The sequence below is a fragment of the Sturnus vulgaris genome, chromosome 5 (genome assembly GCF_052056855.1).
Source record: "Sturnus vulgaris isolate bStuVul1 chromosome 5, bStuVul1.hap1, whole genome shotgun sequence".
Classification (NCBI taxonomy): Eukaryota; Metazoa; Chordata; class Aves; order Passeriformes; family Sturnidae; genus Sturnus; species Sturnus vulgaris.
This window is the reverse complement of record NC_142247.1, coordinates 6501466-6526141: the sequence shown is the minus strand read 5'-3', so window position 1 is coordinate 6526141 and position 24676 is coordinate 6501466. Positions and strand designations below refer to the sequence as shown.

Below are 24676 nucleotides of genomic sequence, written 5' to 3'. Positions count from 1 at the left end.
ATCGAGGAATTGATGATGGGGAAATCAGTCATGCATGTTGGAACCCCTCCAAAATTAAGCATTGGCATCGTTCTTGAATGAGGGAGCTTTTCTGACCTGGTGGGGTTTCACTGCAGCTCTGGGAGCTGCCTGCCTGGGGACACTCAGCTGCAGAGGCTGCTGCTGCAGGGAGTCCCTGTGCTGCAGATATTCCCAGAATCTCACTGGCACAGCTCACAGGATCCACTGCCTCTGCTGCATTTGCCAGAGGAGGGGAAGAATCTGTACATTTTTCATTTTAATCATTAGCCACGTCAGATTTCCTCCCCTTCAGAATCACAATTCCAGCAGGGTGGTGATTTTATCCCAGGATTTTAGCCCAGGCTAACCACTCCAGCTTTAGAGATGCCCTGGCTATTCCAGAGCCAAAGCCTCAGCACAGAGGGTTGTTCTGGGCAGTGTCCCATGCAGGACAGCTCTGTGTCACACGGGGCTGCACAGATAACACACAGATCACAGATAACCCCAGCTGAAACCAGCCTGGGTGAGCATCGGGTGTCCTTTTGCTGCCCTCTTTCTTCTGCTTGCAAACTTCTCTCCTGCATGTGTTAGTTCAGTCACTTCCCCTTTCACCTAAGGGACTCAACACTTAATGAATTGATTTGCTAAAATTATTTCAGAAAGATTCACTGTAGTCAAAGCCTCTTGAATTTGCAGCCCTACTAAACACCAGAGAGCAGCAGTTTGGGGTTATTTTTCCAGACAGCTTTGAAAGGTGACTTCATGAATGTACAGAAATGATCTGTTCAGAACATCAGTTCCAGCAGATTTATTCCTAGAATAGATCTCCTGCTTTAACAGGTAAAGATAATTGTGTTTTCCCTTGCTGTGCACAATGGAATTTGTTTTCCATCAAAATCCAGTTATTCTTCCCAGGTACATACTTAAGATTGCTATTTTAATAAAGCAAAAAATAACTGAACAGTTTGGATGGACACTTTGTGCTGAAACACAGAGATCAAAAATATCAGCAGGCTGTCTTTATGTTCCAAAATATTGTCATTTTAAGGTCTAATGCAATTTGGCATTAGGAGCATAAGGAGAATAGACAATATTAACATAAGATGAGAATCATCAGAGACAACTTTTCATGCAGCACTCCTCATTCAAAGTACTTTTTGTTTAATCTCACAGAGCCAATATCTGAAACATATTTATCAGGTTCCTTGTAAGCACCTTAAGCAAAAGTCAAATTACTACTCAGTCTTAGAAATTAGATAAGACAGAGAAAATAACGTGTGAGAAAATTAGACATTTTCACTTTGGCAAAGGATTAGAAGCAGATGTCTTAATGATCCACATTGTCAGATGTATTCTTTGCTGTTTTTATGAATGGTCTGGAAAACTGAGTGAGCAGCAAAGTCAAAAATTCTGGAGATTACACAAAGTGGTTGAAGGTCACTGAGGACTAGGGATGGCCCTGAAAACTTTTAGAAGGCTCTAGGAAAGCAAGATGAGATAGAAATATGAGAGCAAGCAGAATCTTCTGTTTGGAATAAATACAAAATAATCAGAATTTAGCAGGGGAAAAAAGAAGCAACACCAGAAGTCAGTTATTCATAAAAGCTGAAAATCACTCAGAATAAAGAAAAAAGAGTGGGTCATCACTGGTGACAGTGAAAATCCTTACTTAAAATGCAGAGACATCCAAGAACCAAGTTGTGTGAGTACTGCACAGCCCAGGATGCAAAACAGGCTCTGTAAATATTACAACAGTCCTTGATAAACCAAGCTTATTGGCATATCTGAAATACTGTATTAATTCTTGGTTATATTTTTAATTGAAAGTATTTGGCAGAAATAGAAAAGGTCTAGAAATGGGACGTTGAAATTACCAGATAAAAGTGTTCATGGGAAACTCAGCTCAAAAGATTGGAGCTGTCATTTAGTGATGAATAAAGGGAAAAACACTGGAGAGAAGGTAACTCTTTTAGTTAACCTTATTCCTTCTTCTCAAGAAGAATAAAAGGAATTTAATTAAACTGAGCATTTAGAACAGATCAAAGAGGACTCTCCTCCACAGTGTACAGTTAATGATGAGATATTCTCACTACAAGGTATAATTTTACCCAGGAGTTTCCCTGTGGCTGCTCCCTCCACTCCCACTCCTGACCCCATTTCCTCTTCTCCAGGATCTTTTGGTGCTGTCCACTCTCCATGGCTGGCAGCTTGCACAGCTCTGCTCCTGAATTCCACAGCAGCTCCCCATGCCACAGCCTGGGAAATCTTTCAATTATACTGTGGGTTCATTTACAGCTAAAAATGCCTGCACCCAGCAGGGAATTGTCACAGGCCAGCTGCAGGGCACCTGCCAACACGTCCTTAAATCACTCTGGCTATCTGATCCTGAACATAATCAGCTAGAGGGCCCAAATTATTGAAATAATACTGATTTTTCACCTTCCTTGTCTGGATTTGAAACGTCAGGGCTGTGATTAATTAAAGCCTCTGACCTACCCCTATGTCCTAGGTATGATTAGCCTGATGCCTCATGTGACCTTTTGAAGGTCACAGTGTAAAGAGCTGCCTGGGATAAATCTCTGAGTCTCTCTTGAAAACCACACTGTTCCTTTAGCCACTAGCCCACATCCTTCCACAGCAAAGTCTCTTCCTTAGTCTTCTAAGAATTCCCAGGCAGGGCACTGCAGTTGCTGCAAGCATCAAAAAAATCTTCTTGCAATCTCAAATCATATCAGTGACTCTTGGCCAAGGCTTTTAGGCAAATGTTTCAGCTCAGGTGTGTCTTACACCTTTTCTTCTGACTAAATGGGCAGTTCCAGTTGGGTTGAACGAAGTATTGGAGGGACACCTGGGACTCAGAGTGATTTAACATTGTTTTCAACCTTACAAGGCCTTATGGAAGCTGAATTAGAACACAGCACTTTTGTTTTTAAGCAGAAAGCTTAGAACTGCTAAGGTGCAAAAGCCCACAGGAAGCAGTGGAAAGTTGTGTTGACCTTGACCACTCCAAAGTTTGGCTCTTCCCTTTGTGAGTGCTTTAGCAGTAATTGCATCACTGAATTTTCTCCTCAGGGGTTCAGGAATTACAGGTTTTGCTTCCTTGGTGCTTCTTTGTGCAGCCATCTAAAATTCCTATTGTAGAATCACAGAATGGCCTGGGTTGGAAGGGACTTTAAAGATCCCCTCATTCTATTCCCTGCCATGGGCAGGGACACCTTCCACTATCCCAAATTGCTCCAAGCCTTGTCCAACCTGGCCTTGGACACTGCCAGGGATGGGGCAGCCTCAGCTTCTCTGGGAAACCTGTGCCAGGGCCTCACCACACTCACAATGAAGAATTTTTTTCTAATATCTCCTTCTTTCAGCTGCTTGCTACCAGAAACAGAGTTAAAGACTGCAAGGTAATGAAAATATCAATTTGTTGGCACACGTTCTTGGGTGCAGAGGCTAAATCTGGGACACACTTTTTTTCTTTTTGTCCACTGCAGAGAAGAAAATGTAAAGTCTAGAACTTCAGAGTGTAATCTGAATGCCATTTTTTTAATGGTTTAGGTGCTTCTTTTGCAGGAAGAGACCACTGATCTGCAATGCCTTGGTATTCTGCCCAGAGAAGCTGTGGCTGCCCCATCCCTGGCAGTGCCCAAGGCCAGGCTGGATGGGGGTCTCAGTAACCTGGGATAGTGGAAGGTGTCCCTGCCCATGGCAGGGGTTGGAACTGGATGGGCTTTAAGGTCCTTTCCAACCCAAACCATTTTATGATTTAAGTGATCACTTTGAGTAACCACTGATTTTTCTAAAAGTGAATGAATGTTTCTACTCGGTGAAAATCAGGCTCTGCTGCAATAACACCATCTTCATTCTCCAAGGTCAGTAGGACACTTGGAAAATCCCAGTTTTCCTTTTTGCTGGAAAATCCCAATTTCTCTTTTTGTTCCTTATCTTTTGCTCTGATGAAATTCCAGAAAAGAGGGCAGGGACAATACGGGTCAGAGAACAGGGAAAGACAGTGATGGTTACACTACCAGCATCCCCATCTGACAATTTTCTTCAATAGAATTTACTGGTAATGATCAATTTACAGCTTGGAGAGTTAAATACAAAATGCTGTGCAGTCCAATGCCCAGTAAATGAATGCAAATAGAAATAACACCATGATCTTCTCTGACACCAGTTAGCCTCCCATAGAAGTCTCAGGAAAAGGACCCAGGCACAGAGTGGAAATCTGCTGGTGCCAGGGCCAAGGCAGCAGGAGTGGCACAAGGGATATTTCTGGTGCTGCTCCACCTGCCAAATACTGAATAAATAATCAGAGGCATTGGTGAGCAGTTAGATTACTAAGAGGAATAAAAAAAAAAGCTAAACTAAGTCAGCAGGGATCAAGTTAAAAATTATTGATTGTGTGCAGTGCCAGGACTTACAAGAGATCCTGGGGGTTTTTTTCTTCCAGTGTAGTTTTTGTAATTTTTGTAGGTCTCACTCCATCTGTCACTGCTCTCTGAAGTACTGTGTCACTCCATCTTACATCTCCATGCTGCAAATACATCACTTGCTTCAGCTTCCAGAACCACTTCCATGAACACAAAGAGATTATCTGGGCTTGGGTTTTTGACTTTTTTTTGTTTAATCCTTTGCAAAACAATAATTTCTTCAAGAAAGGAAGAAATTTGGCTCTGTGGTGACACCTGAGGCTGTCAAACTTAGCAGCACAGACTGATAAGTACATTTTAACAATAAAGTTTATTTTAATTGTTCTCATCACTAGCATTGCTCAGTAATCCCACATTTGTATTGATGCACACTGAGGTGTGTATAATTTATAAACTTTCTATGTACATACACCTGTATGCAATGTTTAAGAGAAAAAAAGCCATTGCTACCTAGGTAAGTGATTTTACCTTGAGAGCTCTTCAGAAGCAACATCCATCCATTTTGTGTGAGGAAGAAAGGAATAATGAAAAGATCTTGCAGGGTGCTTTCCCTCTCTCAATTTGCTTTTTTCTTTAGCTTTATAAGCCACTGGCAAGTCACCTGCTGGAGTGGGAGCTGCTGGGACATTCCAAGGGGTCAGCAGAGCTGGTCAGATAGGGTGACCTGGAGAGCAGCAGGAGGTAATGATAGATTAGCTGAGTCAGAAAGGCCAAGCACAGCTCTATTTATACCATGCTCCCCTTCACAGGAGCTCACCTCATCAGATCTGTCCCCAGGAATATGTTTATCCTGTCTAGAGCCTGGCTTTCAAAGCAATTTTTTTTAGATCCCAGCTCCCAGTAAACTCAGGAGTGCTGAGATCCCAAAGGCCCTTTTGATTTCTCTCATTATGAGAGTGTTATGAAATTTAAATCCAGACTCTAAATGCCTAGTTTTAAACCAGGTGTGGAAAGTTGTGCTTCTGCCCAATCCTGCTGTCAGCAAGAAAACATTGCTGCAGTTCTTCCTGCAGACCTGTTTTTTTCACAGACTTTAATAAATCAGTCCCTCAGCTTTGAGCATCTTCTCTGGATAGAGAATTGCTGCCCTGCAGGAGGTGTGTGATTCCTGCCACCAGGGGAAATGCCACCAGGAGAAATGCCACCAGGAGAAATGCCACCAGGGGAAATGCCTGTGCTTCCCCCCAGTGCTGAAGGATGCAGGCAGCATCCCTGGCTGTGCAGTCCTGCATCCCCAGAGGTGTGCTGTTGACCTCGTTGATTTTTACATTCCACTGAACAACCCGGATGGCAGCAACAAGACCAAAGCAGCTCAAAGCTTTCAATGACCCCAAAATCTGAGGAGAAATCCACTGAAGTCATACAGGAGGAGACGAAACAATTCCCATTTCCTGCCTCTGAGGTGCAGCTTTCTTCCAGGCTGATTACATTTGAATCTTTCCCCAAAATTAACCCCTTCTGGTGACCTGATTTGATCTCTAAGACATTATGTGCAGAAATATTCAGGAATAGGTGTTTGTGGAGTTTTTCCTCCAAAATCTGTGTTTGTGGGTCACACCAACATGCCAGGTGAGTTCTCTCCTCCTTCCCTGCCCATCCCAGTTCTGCAGGTGATGCTTTTTACAGGGAATGTCACAGTGCAGCAGTGTTGGGCCAATGAATTTAACTTCTCTTTACTGTTTCTTTGCCAAAAACAAAGTCAACCTTTTTGTTTGCATTTTGAGCAGTGCCTTTAAATCCTGGGTCCGTCACATAAGGAAACCAAAATACTTGAGAAGGATGAGGTTTTACCCCAAAACTTATGGAGATATTCAAAGCACAGCTTTGGAAACAACTTTAATTGATAAGTCAAAAATCTTTGCTGCATTTCAGTAACACAGAGGGAGCTGCACAATTGCTATAAACCAGGATAGAAAAGTGCATCTCTCATCAGTAAAGCTGTTGGCTGTGCTTTGCTTTGCATTGCATTTGTATCCCTGCATTTGTCAGCTTTTCTTTGCCTTTTGTTTTGCCAGGCTGTTACTGCGGCAGAGAAGTCAATAAACACAAGCTTCAAGTACTTTTCAGATTATGATTATGATATAACGTTGCCATTAAAACCTTTTTTTCCATATGCTGCCTCATCCAGAGGGATCTTTTAGCTTCTGTTGCACTCAATTTTTACAGTGAGCCTTGTGCTCACTAAAAAGAGCAAGGACCATGAGACCCAGTTCCCAGAGCTGGAGGTGGTACCTGAAGGGAATGGACAGCAAGTGGAAGATGGTTAAATCCTTAAGACAGCCCTGATGCCATTTTACACCCCTGTCCTCATTCTTTGTCCAAAACATAATGGGTAAGTAGTAATCTGTAGTAATCTGGTTGGAAAATATTCTGCAGACTGGACTAAAACCATGTTTCTGTGTTATTCCTGTATCAGTCACCTCCTCCTTTTCTGATATGCACAGAATCAACACAAGGAGGGGAATAGGAATTGTTTAGGGTGGGACAAGGGGTAACCCGGGGCAATGGGAGGAAATGGAGCAAAGCCATGTGTAGGCTGACTATCAAGAAAAACATCCCAACACTGAAGCCCAAAAGGGCTGTTAAATATCTGCCAAAGGAAGCAGTGGGAACCTTTATCAATGAGTCATTTCAAACTTTGAAGGACAAAGCCTGAGTGTGGGGAATGGTTCTGTGCTGCCAGGGCATGAAGAGCCTTTCCCATTCCTGCTCACTGACTCCCTGCCCTCACCCTCCTCTGTTGAGCCTGAAAAACACGAGGAGACTGGTGCTTTCCTAACACAGGCACACAGAAAGAAAAACAACATCCTTTGAGATTGGGAGCCTGGGAAGTGTTTTTTAAATTAGCTTCAATAACATGACAGATGATAACAAGTTTTAGAGTAATTTTCCTTTTTTTTTTTTTTCAGCCACGTGTGTCTATCCTGGCAGGAGCTTTCTTGTGAATTAATGAAACATCAAGGCTGCACTGCCAGCCAGATTGGAGTGTGTGTTTCCAGGAGAGAGCTGAGCTGGCAGACCCTCAGCTGCTACAAATCAATTAAGTCCCGCTGATTCCAGCAGAGAGGGCCACAGACTTACAGCTGCACAGGATCTGGCCCATTCCACGTTGGAACACAAAGACTGCTTTCATTTTGCCGAGAGCTGGGCTATTTAAAATTTAAATGCCGTTAAATTTTTAAATCCCAATTTAATTTAAAATTCCCTTTGCAGTTTCTTTTAGTGACAGAATTCCTCATTTCTGCTCCAAAGAGCTGAGACCTTCCCTTTGCCCAAGGCTGCCACATCAGGGTTTGCAGGGCTTCACTGTCCTGGGCCAGCAAGTGTGATGTGTCTTGCCCTCAGATGTTTTTATGAGTCCATTTTCTTGCTTCTCTTGGTCAAATAACTATAATAAGAATAATCATGGAATCACAGAATCATGGAATCAAAGAATGGGTTGTGTTGGAAGGACCTTAAAGATTCTCCAGTTCCAGCCCTGTGCCACAGGCAGGGACAGCTTCCCCTAGACCAGGCTGCTCACAGCTCCATCCAGCCTGGCCTAAATAGCAGAAAAATCAGCCAGCACTCCCCAAATTGCCTGAATCCCTGGAAAACAGCAGCGTGCCTTGGTGCTGGAAGGAGTGGAAGCACGGTGGAGAAGGAGCCCCATGTCTATGGCAAAGCCCTGATGCTCAGGCAGGCTGCAAAGACATAAAGTGCTTCTAACAAGCATGGCCCAGCCCTGCTGCACTGTGTGGGTGCTGGAGGCTTCAGTTTTGGCAAGAGAGGATTCTCCCACTCCTTGGACGGACTTTTGGACATGTTGCAATGCTTGTATTTGTGGAGAGTGAATTTGACCACAATGTGAAGAGAAGCCCAGTGTCTGAGTGTGCAGATGCTGGCTGTGTTCTGTTATGTCTCAGACTGACAGGTGAGTGTTTTGCTTTATTAAAAGTTATTTCATGGCATCTGGTCCCCAGTTAGTTGGGCATCAGTGAAGAAAAAAAACTCCTCCTCTCCCTCAGCTCATGGCTGTGAGGGACAGGGCTGTCCTGGAGAGCTGCAGAAAAAAAGGAACAGGGAAGAGGTGACAGTGTTGGGAATGGGGAAGGAGGCCAGGGGTTAAAGCAAGAGGAAAAAGGGGACTGAGGAGGTGTTGTTAGACCTGGGAGAGCAGTGCCTGTGCCCACAGGGAGAGCTGCACCCCAGAAGGCAGCACCACATCTCAGGTTGGGATGGATCTGTCCAGTTCTCTGCTTGCTTTTTTGTAAAGATGGGAGATTCTGAGCTTCCAACCAGCAACTGGGTTTGTAATTTGGCAAAGAAACTTGAAAAAACCAAACCAACAACCCAAAGCACGTCATCACAAAGTGTTACAGCACATGCATTTAGCACCTTGCTGCAAAGCCCAGCTGAGAGCCAACTTTCCAGTGTAATTTTCCTGCACATCTGCCAAGCAGCGTGTGGAAAGAGCCATCTGTGGTGTCTTACAGGGGCATTTCCCGGTCACAGCTTCCAGAGGATAACTAAAAAACTCAGTTCTGTACATGCCATTGCTCAGAAGGGCTTGATTTTTCACAAGAATATAAGTTATAGTTGTGGGAACAACTGGTGACTCCTGCTGTTTAGTCTGCTCTGTCTGGATCTGGAGCTTATCAGACCACTCAGCAAAATTAACATCTCCTAAGTACTTCATAATCCAATTTATATTTTAAAAATTTTGCTTTAAAGAATTAATAGCATGCCCATCAGGCACAGTTCATTAAACATTTTTGGGTCAGGCAATATCTTGCATGACCAAGATCCTGATGATGCTTACATTTAAATCTGCAAGTGAGTGATTGCCCACAGGAACAAGTGATTAAGGGAAATGGTGCATTGCCCATCCCTGGGAACACTGGTCCAGCCCGAGCTTCTTTTTGGGATGCAGGCTTTTGCCAGGCACATCTTGTGCAGCTCAGAAGAATGTCTGGAGGAAAGTCCATATGCAAGAGGCCAGACTGCATGATCTAATGGTCCCTTTGGCCTCAGAAGCTTGAATCACTGAATTGGAATCTCTGAAAAAGTGTCCCCAGCTGTAGGAATGAACTGGCTCGATTGCAAATAGGTCAATTAAACTCAAACTGACAACCCTCTGGGGTCATCATAAAAGTTACAAATTGGATTGAAAGGCATGTAAGTATAATTAAACTTCTGTGGTTTCAAGCTAATGCAAAATTTCTCACTTCCTGTCCAGCACTCCTGTGTGATGTTCCTGTGCTTGCCTAAAAATCTGATGCACTGTTTTCATATCTCTCCACAAAGGTCTCTGGCTGGGACACAGTGTGAGCGTGAGGCTGGAGCTGGACTGACCAAGTGGAATGTCCCTCCTGCTCTGGGCAGTCACAAATGTCCCCTCCAGGTGTTAAACCAGGTAATTCCAGTGGTGAGCAAAGGAGGGACCTTCCTTCCTTCCTTCCTTCCTTCCTTCCTTCCTTCCTTCCTTCCTTCCTTCCTTCCTTCCTTCCTTCCTTCCTTCCTTCCTTCCTTCCTTCCTTCCTTCCTTCCTTCCTTCCTTCCTTCCTTCCTTCCTTCCTTCCTTCCTTCCTTCCTTCCTTCCTTCCTTCCTTCCTTCCTTCCTTCCTTCCTTCCTTCCTTCCTTCCTTCCTTCCCTCCCTCCCTCCCTTCCTTCCCCCACAATTCCTACCCCTGTGCTCTCATCTGCTCCTTTCTCATCCCCTGTTTCTCCTTGTATCCCATCTCACTTTAAAACACAAAGCTGCTCCAAAACCTGAGGAATTGGATTTTACAGGAATCAAACACTGCCTGAACCAAGTCCCAGTTTTTCCTGGGACAATCAGCTGTGGAAAATGCTGTGAAAAGCTGGGTACCACAGCAGGGTGTCTGTGAGATCAGCCCCCAGGAGCTGAGCAGGGCCAGACCCGGGCAGGAGCAGAGCGTGGCTGCAATGTTCACAGTGCCATCTTTTGGATAAGATGGAAAACTGTACTAAGTTCTCAGAGCCATCCAAAAACCCTCCAGACAACCCTCCCAGAGAAAAAGATTTTTTTTTATCCTGGATGTTGCCAAAATCGCTGCCTTGATTCCCCTTGGAGTTTTTATTAGGAGAAGTTAGTTCTTCTTCCCTTCAGATTCAGAGCTGCTCTGTGGTGTGCCTGCACTGCATCCAGCCTCTCTCCAATCAGCTGCATTTCAGCAGTGCAGCACAGGGAAAACCACTTTGGAAAGGATTTTTCTGTAGGAACTCGGGTGCCTGGTGGAAGCCTCTGCAGCTCCTGATGCTGGAAAGTCTGACCACAGGCAGGAGCAGCACGGCTGCAGAGGGGGCAGCAGTTCCAGGATGTGCCTGGGCTGATTCAGCTTTAGGGCTGAAATAAGGAAAAACTCTAAAACCCCAGTATACCCTGGGTGTAATCTTGTACTTCCCCATGCAACACACCAGTGATGCTGTGGTAGAAATGAATACTGCACCTCCACTGAGGTTTTGAAATTCCATGAAAAGATCTGATTCCTGAAGGGGCCTTAACTGAGAATGTGCTCATCCTCAGTAGTCATGCTAATGCTGTGTCTGAGCCAAAGTTCTGTAAATCCAAGTCAGCTCTGTCTCTTGTGCCTAATAATATGAAGCAAGAAATAGCCTAGCCTTAGAAAAGCTGTGGGGTTTGGCCTCAGCCCATATCGATTATCTAGCTCAGAAATGGAGCCCAAACTTCTGGTTCTTGCCCAAACAACAATGATCTTGGAACTTCCTGCCTACAAATCAGACTGGCAGATACTGGGTGTGCTGAGTTTGTTCAGACTCACATCTTGCAGTTTTAGCTGAGCTCCCTTTTGTTTACAGACACTTTTCTTGAGCAAAGTCTTTTTCTAGTTGCATGAGACTTGTGGAGATTTTCTTTGGTCAAATCCTACTGTCATGAAATTAATAGCAAGATACTGCTGATTTTACTGTAATCAACTTTTCCCCACCGGGAAACTCTCATCTTTGCAGTAGCTGCTAGAAAGCAGTGCTGCATGAAACCAGGACTAACTAAGCACTTCTGTGATGAAGCAGAGGGTGTTCAGCTAAACCATCCCATAAATGGGAGCTTAGCAGAGACATCTGAGCTACTTCTATCAGCTCAGTGAGGAGAAATTGTAACTCTGGTCACCCCAGACTCTGTCATCGACCTGCAGCAACTATTGCTCCAGCCCGACTGTTCCCATTGAAATCAGGATAAATAAAGCTGACAGAACATAGCCTGGAGTGCTGTCACCCTGAGAGAAGGCTGGGACAGCTTTCCCATGTTTGAATTGCTGAAAATTACCATCACCAATTGTCTGCACCCAGCTGAGTTTCCCTCTCCCATTTGCCTACTGCTGTCATTTCCTGGGTATTTAGAGGATTTTGACCACACAGGTATGTGAAGTCTGTCAAGAGAGGCTGTGGCTGCCCCATCCCTGGCAGTGCCCAAGGAGCTGGATGGGGCTCTGAGCAACCTGGAATAGTGGAAGGTGTCCCTGCCCATGGCAGGGGGTGGAACTGGATGTTCTTTAAGGTCCCTTCCAACCCAGGCTACTCTATGGCTCCATGATTCTGTGACAGCAGGGCCTCTGTCAGCACACCTGTGCCAGCAGAACAGCCCTGTCTGGAGGGCTGCTTCACCTCCTCATCCCTATTTCCCTGCCACATTGAGCTGGAGGTGGGGGCTAGGGGGTGGAAATACCTTCACTTGATTTGGTGGCATGGAGTGGAAAGCTCTTGAGCTGCTTCCCATGCAGATGGAAAGCCCTTGGATTTGGAGAAGGTTGCTGCCCATGCTGGGTTAGTTTTCTCAGGATTGAATGCCAGGGAAAGGACAAAGTGTTCACCAAGTGGGGAATCAGTCAGTGGAGGGCACAGGTGCCTTTGAAAAAAAGGGTTTCTACAAGGCAAGCTTGGCCAGCTGGGAATGGACTTGTCCCAGGGCACTGAGAAATTGAGACCCCAAAAAAAACCCTTGTGAGTAGTGGAGTACACTGAGCTCTTTAGTGGGCTTTGAGGGAAGCCCTCAAACAGGTGGGGACGTGGCTGTGCTGTTCTCTGTGCACAGTAATCCCCTCTCAGCTGTTTCCTTGGTGTGCTGGCTGAAGTGCTCTTTGATGCCTTGGGAAAATGTGTGCATGCATCTCTCCAGCTCCACAGGTCCCTGCAGATATGGGTTGTACACTGGGACACCAGGGATGATGTTTTGAAGCCATGTCACGTGAGCAGGTGAGAGACAAAACCCTCCTGGGTGATTTTGTTGGGAAATACCAGGTCCTGAGTATGGATGCTGTTTGTGTGCAGAAAATGTGGCCAGGAAAAGCAGCCCTAGAGACCTGTTCAGATGAAGGGAAGCCTTAGAGAAAACCAGTCCAGCAAAAAGAGTTTTATTAGGTCTTTGTGGCAGATGGATTGAATTATTTGAGCTTAAGCTAATACAAACTTTCCATGTCAGACATCCTGAGTTTCACTTCATGAGGACTGAAGTGTTTTGGGCAGTGTCTCTTTAACATGCTGCTGAGGTTCGCACATGCAGATACACGTATTTGGGGCTGCTAAAATAATCCTCTGTGTGAGGGAAACTGTGAGCAACTGAGGGGGAAAATGACACTTTTGAAAACTAAAATATGCTTCAGAAACTGATGCGTGCTTTGAAAAATGAAAGCATTTTATGGCTGAAGGTCCCTGGCTTTTGACCAGGTGCCAATCTGAATCCAGCTTTGCAATTTCCACTCTGCCATCTCCACTCTTGCTCTCAGTGGGATTTTTTGCCTGAGTGGGAGCAGGAGAGCTGGGCCCTTGGACAGCAGAGCTGTTCCTCCCCCAGGGACAGCCTCAAGGGCAGGGTAAGGCAGTGATTTTTCCCTGGCAAAGCACCTCATGCATTTTTGACCCTGTTTCTTCAAGACCCCTGCTTAACTTTACTCTTACTCCTTGAAACAAAGCTTTGCACGTTCTTGTGCAGTTTGCAGGACGAGGGGCAACACTTTTTATCACCCAGAAACCAAATAACAACTTTTTGCTCTATAAGTCTCCGTGCTCTTGAGCTAAATGCTATCAATTCAGCTGATGGAGTTAACAGCAAAAATGTAGAAGGAAACAGAGCTGGCGAAATAGCTTGTGATTATTATCTGAGGGCTGGGTGGAGCAGCTATTGGAGAGGCAGCAGCTGGGAGCCGGCTCTCCAGAATAGAGAAGCTGACATTACAGAACTTCTTTCCCTCTTAAATGCTTTGGTTTTCTCTGAACTTTCCAACTTCCCGGGAGGGGTGGCAGCTATGTGACCTGCAAACCCCGGGGAGACTGATCCCAGCTTTTAGATCAAGGAACTCAAAGTGACAATGGGAACAGAGAGGGAAAACAAATGCTTCTTTTAAGGAATGCTCTTTGAATTATTTATCTGCGTGTTACTGAAGTCTGTTTTGTGCCTCACTGTACTAGCTGTGAGGCAGTCTCATTACAAGTATTTAAGACACAAATAAATTACTTTGCCAGCCATGATAAATGCTGCCTGTAAAGCCCACTCTGCAACTGCAGCCAAGGAACCTTAATAGACCACCTGTTAGGTGAGATGCAAAATTATCACTAGCCTGTTATGAATAATCTGAATTCCAGGGAAAATGGGTGGTGTTTCTTTAGCGTCCTGGAAACTTGGAGCCATCCTTATCTGTTTGCTGCATACCTAGTGCCAGTTCCTCAGGGATGCAGCAGGGCTCATCTTTAACTGCATGCTTTGAGAACCAGCAAGGTACTGTGAGGACAACGACCTGGCTTTGGGTGGGTGTCCAAAGCTTTGCTGCTCAAATGCCATGGGAGCTTTGTACCTGTTTTTTCCTGGCTCCCCAGTTCTTCATTCTTTCTTTCTTTCCAGCCTTCAGAAGGCATTTTGTGACATCCCCACTGATACACAGTGGTTGTGCTGGGGGAAAAATGACAACGTGGAACATAAGCACCGACACAAAGCGACTCCACGGGTAGAGGTGATGTTGATAGAGGCAGACTTCTGAAAATACCTGACAGACTTCAAATGTCAGGTTGCTTTTTGAGCCCGAAATATACCTGCTTAGACTGCTGCTTTTGTTTTTTCATGGCTGCAAATTTAACTCCTTGCAAAGGTGTCCTGTGTTCTTTCAGCTCAAAGCTGTCAAAGCTGTGCTTTTGCATTTTAGACAGGGCTGTCTTCCAAAAGCATCAAAATGGCCTAGAGCAAAGGTCTGTGGTGGCTGAGGAAAGAGCACAGTCACAATGGGATGCCAAAAACCATCTCCCTGAGGCTGCAAGGGGATGCAGAGCCATCAGCCCAGGCTGCAGCCAGGAGCTCTCTGGCCATGAGCACTTGGGAGGATTCATCCTCAGATGCAGCCACAGCCACAGGTGCTACATCTAAAAGTGCCTCAGCCCACACAGACTCCTGCCTGGTCATACAAGGCAATGCTCTAGGCTTCAAACTAGGCTTTCACAGGGCAGGAATGGAGCCTAGACTTGGTATGAGATATAGGAAAGGACTGGACCTGCTTAGCCTGTGTAGGGTGCTGCTCCCTGGAGTGATACCTCAGTCCCCTGAGATAGAGCCTCAAACATGGGCTGGAGGAGGACCCAGGCCAGCATGGGGTGTGTTAATCCTCCTGTGCTTGCACTGGGACCTCAGGGACATGGGCAGGGCTGTCCCTCCATCAGCCATGAGCAGGAATTTGCAATGTAAAGCGTTAAGCTAAGCTTGCACAGAAGTTTCTGAGGACTTTTTTCTGGGGCACACTGAGCTTCCTCAGCAGTTCTGGGAGCACGCTGTCGGGCTGACAGTGCTGAGCAGCCAGAGGCATTGCTTGACAGCTCTGCTCTGCTCTGCATTAGCACTTCAGTGGGAAAAGGCTGCAGGAGAAGTTTACCTGCTGCAGCTCCCTGGGCCCAGCACGAGCTCCATCTCTCTCATCTGCCTGTCTGCAGCTCTGTACCTTGCCTTCAGAAGCCACTTCACACACCAGCATGACCAGGGCTTTCTAAGGATGCAGTAATGTCCTGTGGAAGCATCTGTGTCAAGCATTTGTCAAAGCAGAGGTCAGGGGTGTTCTGCTTCCTGCAGAAAACCTGCAAATTGAGTGGCAGCCCCTGAAATCACCTCAGCAGTCAAAAGGATGGCATCACTGTTAACTCTTGTGGCACGTGGCACCACAGCTATGGTTTCCTGAGCACAAGAGTCCATTCATGTTGGCACATTCTGCAGCAGTGAGAGCTTGGCCAGGGCCTGTTCTCTGCCCCGAGGTCAGGCAAGCATGGCCAGAGCCCAGCTCATGTCCTCAGGGCTGACCTCATTCTCTCCCCAGGACAGGGTGAGCTCACCCATTCTGCAGTCAGGACCACCCCAGGGCTGCCAGCTGGGACATTCCAGGGTGCCATGAGCCAAAACGGTGGCAGGGAATGTGCTGACACTTAAAAACCACATAGGGATGTGTTGCTGCTTGAGGCCATGCCTGGACTCTCTTTGGTTTACTGGTGCAGATATCATCACTGGAAATAAGAAGTGATGCTCTGCTCAGTTTAAAAGCTTAATTTTTTTGTCCCTTCCCCCAGGAAACTCCACAGGCTGCCCGGGGAGAGCCTTCCGAGCTACAGAGATGTGTGGTCTCTCCTCCCTGCCCGATCACAAATTGATGGGAAATGTGCCAGGGGCATTGGTCACTGCAAAGCTCATCTCTCCAAGCCCGGAAAAGATGACAAATTTACACTTGTGCCCTGTTTCCAGTGGAGTTGTGTGGTGTGGCTGAACCCAGCCCCTCCACTGAGCTGCCTCTCCACGTAATCCTGCCGGGCAGCCAGAGTTCAGAGCTGGGATGACAGCAGCATGAGTCAGTGAGGAGCTCGGTGTAACCTACTTATTTATAAACACTGTGGACAAAGACGGTTTTTTCCCCTCTTTGGCTGCAGCAGACACTTCCAGCAGGGAGAATCCTCCTTGCTCTGAGTTCCCCCAGCGCTGATGAGGCCTCGCTTCTCTTCTCCTCGGCAGGATCCCCTCGGATGTTTGCAGCCCTTGGAGCCAGCACTGAGGCACACAGCCCCATCTGCACATTCCAGCTTGCAGGAATGGCTGCAGGAGTTGTGGACAGAATCCTTTTGCACATGGGTGGAGGCACCTCAGGCACGACCTAGAGGGAACCAAAACCCTCAAGCCCCAAGTTGTGACCCCTCCAAAAGGCCACACCCTTCCACTTCCCACCTAACTCATCATTCCTCGCCCACCTTGGTGTTTTCTAAGCACTGCATCAGCGTGATCTGTGTAGCCCAGGAGACCTTTCATCAGGTACAGGAATGACAGCACAGGGCAGGGTTTCAGACCTGCCAATGGCACTTTCATTTGCCTAAATGTAGTCATGCAGTGCTATTTTAAGCACATTTGTTTACCCTGCCCAGCCTCTGGCTGGCTGGTTTATACATCCCACAGTGCCCCACACACCCATATGGGCCTGGCATGTCTGACACGCAGCCCTTGACAGTCCCCTGCCTTCCCAGAATGGCAGGGAAGGGCTGGGCATGACACACACACATGGCTAAAATAGCACAAGACACCTCTGCTTCAGGCAGCTAAATCCTTCCCACCAGCAGCTTCAGTGTTTCCCTGGCTGGTCTGCACAGTCCCACTGGTCCAGCTGCTGAAGTCTTCCTATCAGGGGCTAATTTTCCACGTCAGTGCAATTTTAATTTTCCAGAGTTGCGCCTAGTTAGGACTGGTTATTTATTGTTCCAGCAAGAGAAGGACTTGATGAAATGTTCAAATCCATATATAATAAAGTGCAGGATAACCTGGCACTCACAAGAGCATTGAACAGTGCAGAAATGCCAAAAGCAATATAGGATTTGATAGGACTTGGCTGGCTGCACAGTGTGAATACTTATAGATCACAGATCTGAGTCTTTATGGCACTGCCTCTTGTGTGGTCATTTATTATGCCTTAAAATGGGTGAGCAGTCTGCCTTTGAAGTACTTCATAGCAACTTTGCAGTGGAATGGGTGACTGTAAAAAGTGTTATCATTTAGTATTTTAAATCTATTAATGCAACAAGACATTCCTACCCTAATGCTTGCATTTTCTCATGACCAGGTTCTGGTTCTATTTGCCTTTTGGAGGAAAAGTGGCATCTCTGCATGTGCATGTAGATAAGCCTGCCTTGCTGGTGGCACCACGTAAGCAGGTTTTGATTGCAACACAAGAAGTGTTTCATGACACAAACCAACTGCTGTTGTGGTAGAAAGAGCAGACAGAGCTGTGTTCTGAGTAGGTTTCAGCTGGTGAGGCAGTGCATCTCCACGGGTACCACGGTGGTGCTGCTCCAAAAGGTTTCAGCTTGTGGAGCTCTTTGACATCAGCAGGAAGCAAAGCAGGGAAAGGGCAGCTACACAAGAATGGCTCCCCCTTCTTATCCTGCTCTGCCTGGCCAGATTGGCTTTTACTTCTGGGGTAGAGGGTCAGTGCTCAAGATGCAAAAATGCACCTTCCTTGTTAGACATAGGGAGCACTGGGACACAGGGATTCAAATCCAGCCACAACACCACCACCCTTAGGCATGTGGGACACCTCTGAGGTCAAGGACACTCAAGGGCCAGTGCTGGCCCGTGGTGATGGGACTTTGTGGGGCAGCAGGGTGGGAAGGTCCCTGTGCTTGAGCAGATTTTTCAATCCACCCCTTCCTCAGAGCTGTGCCTGTTGGCACCTACCCAGTCTTTGGCAAGGAACTAAGTTTGGTGTCTGGAAGCAGAGAGATGGGCAGGGTTAGAGGGGTAGTGGGGGTGAGTCTGATGGGTTATTATGGCACATAGCCAGAGCAGGAGAAGGTCTGGCCTGCATCCCTTTACAAAGTCCAGTCTGCAAATGTGTCTGAGTCCCTTACAAATCAATGTCGTTTCTTGGGGATGGAGATCAGAAATGGCTCATTCTTGCAAGGAAAAAAAAAAAAAAAAAGGAGTTATTTTAAAAGCCTGGACTCTTTGACAGTTGAAATGGGAAAATCAGGAGAGAGGGAGAAACATGAACTGCCCATAGCTGCATGTTGGGTTGTGAACGCATTCCCTGCTTTTCTCTAGCACACAAATGCAACAGAGACATGAAACATGAGTTAACATGACAACTGAGACCTGCAGCCTGTGGGTCTCAGCGTTTTCACTCTGTATTCCTTTCCCTTGCCCTCAGCACCCAAGCCCTGTGAGAGCCCATCAGGCTCAGACCAGTCCCTGGGGCTGCAGCAGCAGCAGAACCCCCAGGTTCCACCAGCAGCAGCCAGGGATGCAGGAGCAGCTGCCATTCACTCTCATTTATGGCCCAGCTCTTCTTGTGAATGGCAAAGTCTTCACACTGAAGGCCAAATACCATGGGAGCTCTGGATGTGTTTAAACAAAGCTAAGCTTAATTAGAGCTGCTCAAAAATTAAATGCAGAAACAGAGTGTATTTATGTTTGCACTCAGGAATATATAAGGCTCTCAGGCAGATCTGGGTCACCTCAGCTCAAGCAGAATTACTGAGGAACACAGAGTGTGGGCAAACATTGCTCTGCCTGTTCAGTGGGAATGGGGTAACTCCTACAGGAGCTGCAATTCCCCCACTCACAGCACTGAAACCTCGAGTTATTGTTCATGTAACAGATTCTGGCTCATTTTGCCTTTTGGCTTGTCTTTCTTTCTCTCTCCCTACATGTGTCTTCTTTACAGCTACCACAATGCATCTTCCTGCACAGTCATGGGATGCAGAAATTCTTCCTTTTCTGTAATTAAAGCTGAGAGTCTGTTACAATCATACGACTCAGAGTGGCATAGGGCTAAGAAAAACACCCCAAATATGAGCCTTGAGATCAATCCCCATCTATTTCCACCTCCAAGTTGTTCTGCTGAGCTGTTACCAAACAAAAAGGGTATTTTGTATCCTAAAGAATACTCAGGCTTTTGATTTTGTCTGCTGCCTTTCAAGCAGCAGTCTGCAGGTCTGGGCTCTGCCTAAGGAAGCTGCTTGCCCCTGAGTCAGTGTTTGTGAGGATCCCCTTGTTTAGGTGAGGTTGGGATGTGCTGTGGTGGGTGCAGCACAAGTCTGGAGGCACAGCAGGAATTTGAAGGCCCCTCAGATCAAAGGTTTGAGAAAGGTCAAGTATTTAGTGTGGGTGGGCTTTGGGGTCAGCTGGGCTTGAGGTAAAGCCCTGTGACTGCAGCAGGGCATGGGAAATCTCCTGTTTGCCCAAGAGATTCCTCCTCCTGCTGGTAAAGCAGAAAAGGTCTGTGTCTTGCTGAAGAATCAGGGCAACTGTAAATTCCAGGAGCTGTCGAAATTCTGGATTTTCATGCCAAGAAATATGAACATTTTCTAATATTATTTCAGGGTGAGTCAGCAAAAACTCAACAGCAGTCCTCATTCTTAATTTGGCCTCATTTGAAATAAGATATTCAGCTTGCAGCAATGATAACAGACCTAAAGGAGCTGTCTGAACAGCCCCTAGGATATGAGAAAGCAAAATCCTGCTCCCAAAAAACACCTTGCATTTTTTTTTTGTCTGGCAACTCTTTTTTAAAAGGTATTCTCAGAAATTTTTGGATGATTCCAGTGAATACACAACACTCTATTCCACAAAGTGCAGCTCTGTAGGAAGCAGATGCTCAAGGCATCCTGCTTTCCTATTTTTTTTGATCATAGCCTGGTTTGGGCTGGAAGGGACCATAAAGATCATCTCATTCCAACCCCCTGCCATGGGCAGGGACACCTTCCACTATCCAAGGTTGCTCAGAGCCCCATCCAGCCTGGTCTGGAATTGGGCTCCACTCTCCCACCCAGCTGGTCCAGCCCCAAGCTGGAGTGACCTGCCCTGGCTCTGTCTGCTCCACTGCTTTGTGCCCAGCTGTGGTTTACATGGTCATTATTGACCATGGTGTGACACTCTTGACACCCACAGTTCCAAGGGTCTTGTTTGTCTTTCCCCTCCAACTTCCAGAAACACATCACTGGGGCGTGCTGCATGCAGGCAGCTCTGAATCCTCTCCAAGGCAGGGGGGAGCATCATGCTGAGCACAGGACCACAGTGGGGAGGTAAGATCTCACAGTTTATCCTCCCTTTTGGTCCAGGCAGATTTAGTCTCCTTTCCCACATCCTTTTTCCAGCACATAAAACCAGGGCTCATTTTCATGACACTCTTTTATGACCTGCACCTGAAATGGAGAAGATATTTTCTAGCCTACAGGGTAGAGGCTTTGCTTGTCAAAAGTAGCAACTCCAATTCCCGTTCTGAGGCTCCCGTTTTTACAGTAAACCCTTCATACCCTTTATCATCTCCTTGCTAAATGGTTCCGTGCATTAATTACGATTATCATCCAATATATGGAACGTGTTTCAACAGTGCTTTTGGGTGAAGAAGCAAAACACAATATACCAATTTACGAGTAATTTTCATGCAATTTGCCTGCACCCATGAGATGGGGGGCACTACTTCAACTTTAGAGCCTTCTCATTCAGTTTTCACTGATAACTTTTCCGCGGCGCTGAGGGTGGCCTCGGGAACAAGGACACGGACCGAGAGTAGGGCAAGGCAGGACAGGATGGAGAGAGGGCAAGGCAGGGGGGGATGGAGGGATAGGGGATTCAGGGATCGGGGGAAAGCGGCATGGAGGGATCGGGGGAAAGCGGGATGGAGGGATGGGGGGATCGGGGGAAAGCGGGATGGGGGGATCGGGGGAAAGCGGGATGGGGGGATCGGGGTCCCTCTCTGGCCGCTGGGGAGCGCTGCGGCCCCGCCGGGCAAACCGCGCCGCTGGCCCCGCCCCGCGCCCGATGGCCACGCCCATTTATGCAAATCTGGAGAGCTGCTCAGCCAATGGGAGCGCGCTGCCGGCGTTGTATTTATAGCCGCTATTTAAGGAGCCGTGCGAGCCGCTCCCGGCGGGAGCCGCGTCCAGGCCCTGATTCCCATCCTCGAGTCTCCGCGTCCCATCCCCGATTCCGATTCCCGATCTCGATTCTCGATCCCCATCCCCGATTCCTATCCCCGATCCCCGGCATTGGGGCCGCACTGGCCTCCAGTTCATCCAGCGCTCGCCAAAGCGTCACCAGCCGCTCTGCCGAGCGCCGGTGGTTTCACTTTCACCCCGGTTCACTCTCATCCTCTCCGGACCAGAGCTCAGCGCTCTGAAAAGGCTTTCTTGCCTGACAGAGGTTCAGCGGTGAGGGCTGGAAGGGAGACACGCTGATGCTCCAGGGCTGGCAGAGGAGTCCCGGCATCTGTAGGTGTGCCAGGTGGATAATCCTCGGCACTGCCAGGGCAGCAGGATTTTGTGGCTGTTCCGCCCCGAGAGCGGCTCTGGTGATCAAAGCCCGACTCGCCAGCTCACTCTAAGCCCTCTACAGAACAGAACCCAGGGGTTTTCTGTCGAGAACAGCAGCTTTGTGTCTCCATAAGCTACACTTGTCATTTGCCATACAGCCTGCAGTGCTACTGAAATCAGCAGCGTTTCCCCCTTCATTTGGAATCTCAGCCTGCTGTTTCTGGGTGTATTATGTGTTTTCATACGTAACCTTTCATCTCGCTGATACCTGTGCTTGTCTCTCCTTCCCACAGCACAGCTGAGTACTGATTCTGTGAATAAGAATTGCAAATGTCTTTACTCCTGTTTTAAAGAAAAAACATCACATCAAAGAATCACAGAATGTGCAGAGCTGTAAGGGACACACAGGGATCATCAATTCCAGCCCCTGGCCCTGCACAGGACACCCAACAAATCCCACCCTGTGCATCCCTGAGAGTGTTGTCCAAACACTCCTGGAGCTCTGGCAGCCTTGGGGCTGTGACCATTCCCTGGGGAGCCTGTTCAGTGCCCGACACCCTCTGGGGAAAGAAGAACCTTTCCCTGATATCCACCCTAACCATCCCTGAGCTGTCGGCAAGGCAGCCTGGATACTTTGCTAAGCTATCACAGAAGAGGTTGGAAGAGACTTTAAAGTCCTTTGGTCTTGTTAACCCCCATGAGATTCCCATGGCCCAGAGCTCAACCTCATCCAGGTCCCTCTGGATGCCCTCCCATCCTTCAGCCTGCACATACTGAGGAGAAGGGTGTGAATGTGAATGGGGACAGGAACTGCTCCAACTCTTACTGCTTGGCACAGCAGAGGCAGACTGACAAGTTATCCCTCAGCTTTTATTAAGATTTCCTTCAAACCAGGAAAAGAAGAAGAAAACTCCACAGCAACCCCAAAGCCTACCCATGTGTTGAGAGCTGGCTACCAGCAGGGCTTTGGGTAGCCATGTCCCTGCTGCCAGTTTCTTGCCAGCACTCTGCCTTGATGGTGCTGCAAGGGAACAGATTGTCTTGACCCCTGTTCCATTAGAGCAGGACAGTGGTTTCCAGGATGAAACTGTAATGGATCTGGGAAAGAGCGAGATGTTGGCAGTAAATCAGTGAAAAAGGCAACAAATCACTCATTTTTGTTGAGCATTTAAAATTACAACCAATGCCCATTCGATCAGTGCAGAGATTTATTAGAATAGTAATTTTAAGATCGTATGGGTCAGGCCCTTGACTTGCTAAAGTATTGTGATGGGTAAGTGCATTTTACAAGGGCTGTCTGGAATTCTTAAGCTGCCACAGTGGGAGAGAGGAAGAAATATATTCCATAGCTGGAATGTGCTTCAAGTGACCTGGTTTTGTTTGGTTGGGGTTTTTCTCTGTTTTTCTAACTGCATTTTTATAGACATCTGCTTGAGAATTGACTTCAATGCTCACATGCAATTTTAACGCTGTAGATTCACTACTATCTGTGCTTAAATTAAAAGGGAATCCCTGAGTATAGGGACGTTTATGTAACAATGTATGATGAGTGCATGAAATAGATGCCAGTAATTCTGTACTTTTTTCATGCTCTGGATTATATTCCATAATAAATGAAAGCACAACCAGATTCACAAAGAGTGGAGTTAGGCTGGGTGTGAAGCTTCACCAGCAAATACCATCTGCATGCTCACATTGGTCAGGAATATAAAGGATTCCCAAATCCCCGCCCCTCTACTCAGTGTGTACAAAGAAAGGGACTGCTTTCAAATTGAAAACGACCAGATATCAGCAGGGAGCAAAGCGAGGAAGGAGGTTTGTGCACATCCCAGCCGAAATGGGATGGAGCTGGGCAGCAAGGCGTGCACAGCAGTCCCCCGCGGCTGCTGAGCAGGAGGCTTTTGTTCTGCAGGGCAGGATCAGGTGGAGACCAGGGCCCGTGCTGGCACGGAGGAATCGAGCTCCATCTGTGACCGAGCAGCCTGTGAGGGTGAATGGCTTTCTGAAAGGCTTGAGCTGAAATTCAGCAGCCCCTGGTGTGTTCTGGCAGGGATTTGTACTTGTTGGTGAGCTGCCTGAATCCTGGAGTGATGCTGAGCTCCCCCTGTCCCTCTCCCAGGCACTCACCTGCCTGTGTTTGCCTACCTGTTGTCCTACTAAAGTCTCGTTCTAATTATCACCTCTGATACAATTGTGGTTGGTTTGTTTGTTTGTTTGTTGGTTTGTTTGTTTGTTTTTAAATCGCTGCCCCTGATGAAAATTGAATAGCTTAGTGAATGCCTCAGGCTGCTGATGGCTTTGGGAGCAGCACAACCTCGCTTCCCATAATTGTGTCCACACTGGGACTTGTGCCAATCTTTTACTGAAGGTATCGAATAGTAATCGATGTAGTTATACCAGTATAGAGGTGTATATACAGAGAGGTATGTGTGGAGATAGATAGATAGATAGATAGATAGATAGATAGATAGATAGATAGATAGATATGTATAAAGGGAATAATCCTTTGGGGTTTGCTTCTTTATAAACATTCCACAAAAGTTGAAATTTGGGACTGTCTAAAGGCAGAAATGGTCTGGTTTGAGCAGTGTTGGTAGAATTAAGCACTCTGGGGCTGTGGCAGGGATACCATTACATTGGTGTTTCCAATTAATATCGATTTGCTGAGATCACAACAAAATGAATGCAGTTCTCTGGAGTTTGTAGCTATCTGGTGGGGACTGTGCACATCTAAGGGCTTGCTGGCAGCAGAGGAATCTGCTCCCAACCATCCCCACGAGGGCTCCAGGGAAAGTCCCACACATTCACTGTCTCTGTTGCTGGTCAGTCCACAGGTAGAGCTGGCTGAAGTCACTCACACAGCACAAGACTACTAATGTTGAGGTAAATCACTGAGGAAAGTTACTCCTTCTATGCCTGATTAATGAGCTGAATTAATTCCCATGTGGTTTTGGTGAGCAATAAAGGCAGTGCA

At 47.0% G+C, this 24676-nt stretch overlaps 1 long non-coding RNA gene across 1 annotated transcript in view; it reads left to right on the top strand.

The window, feature by feature from the left end:
• The first annotated feature begins 6614 nt into the window (after nucleotides 1-6614).
• LOC148223529 (uncharacterized) overlaps nucleotides 6615-24676 on the top strand; it is a 47652-nt gene continuing 29590 nt past the window's right edge. Inside the window, exons 1-3 of the long non-coding RNA XR_015803663.1 lie at nucleotides 6615-6759; nucleotides 7337-8340; nucleotides 9714-9822. This is a non-coding gene — a long non-coding RNA (uncharacterized LOC148223529). The remainder of the gene's footprint in view (nucleotides 6760-7336; nucleotides 8341-9713; nucleotides 9823-24676) is intronic.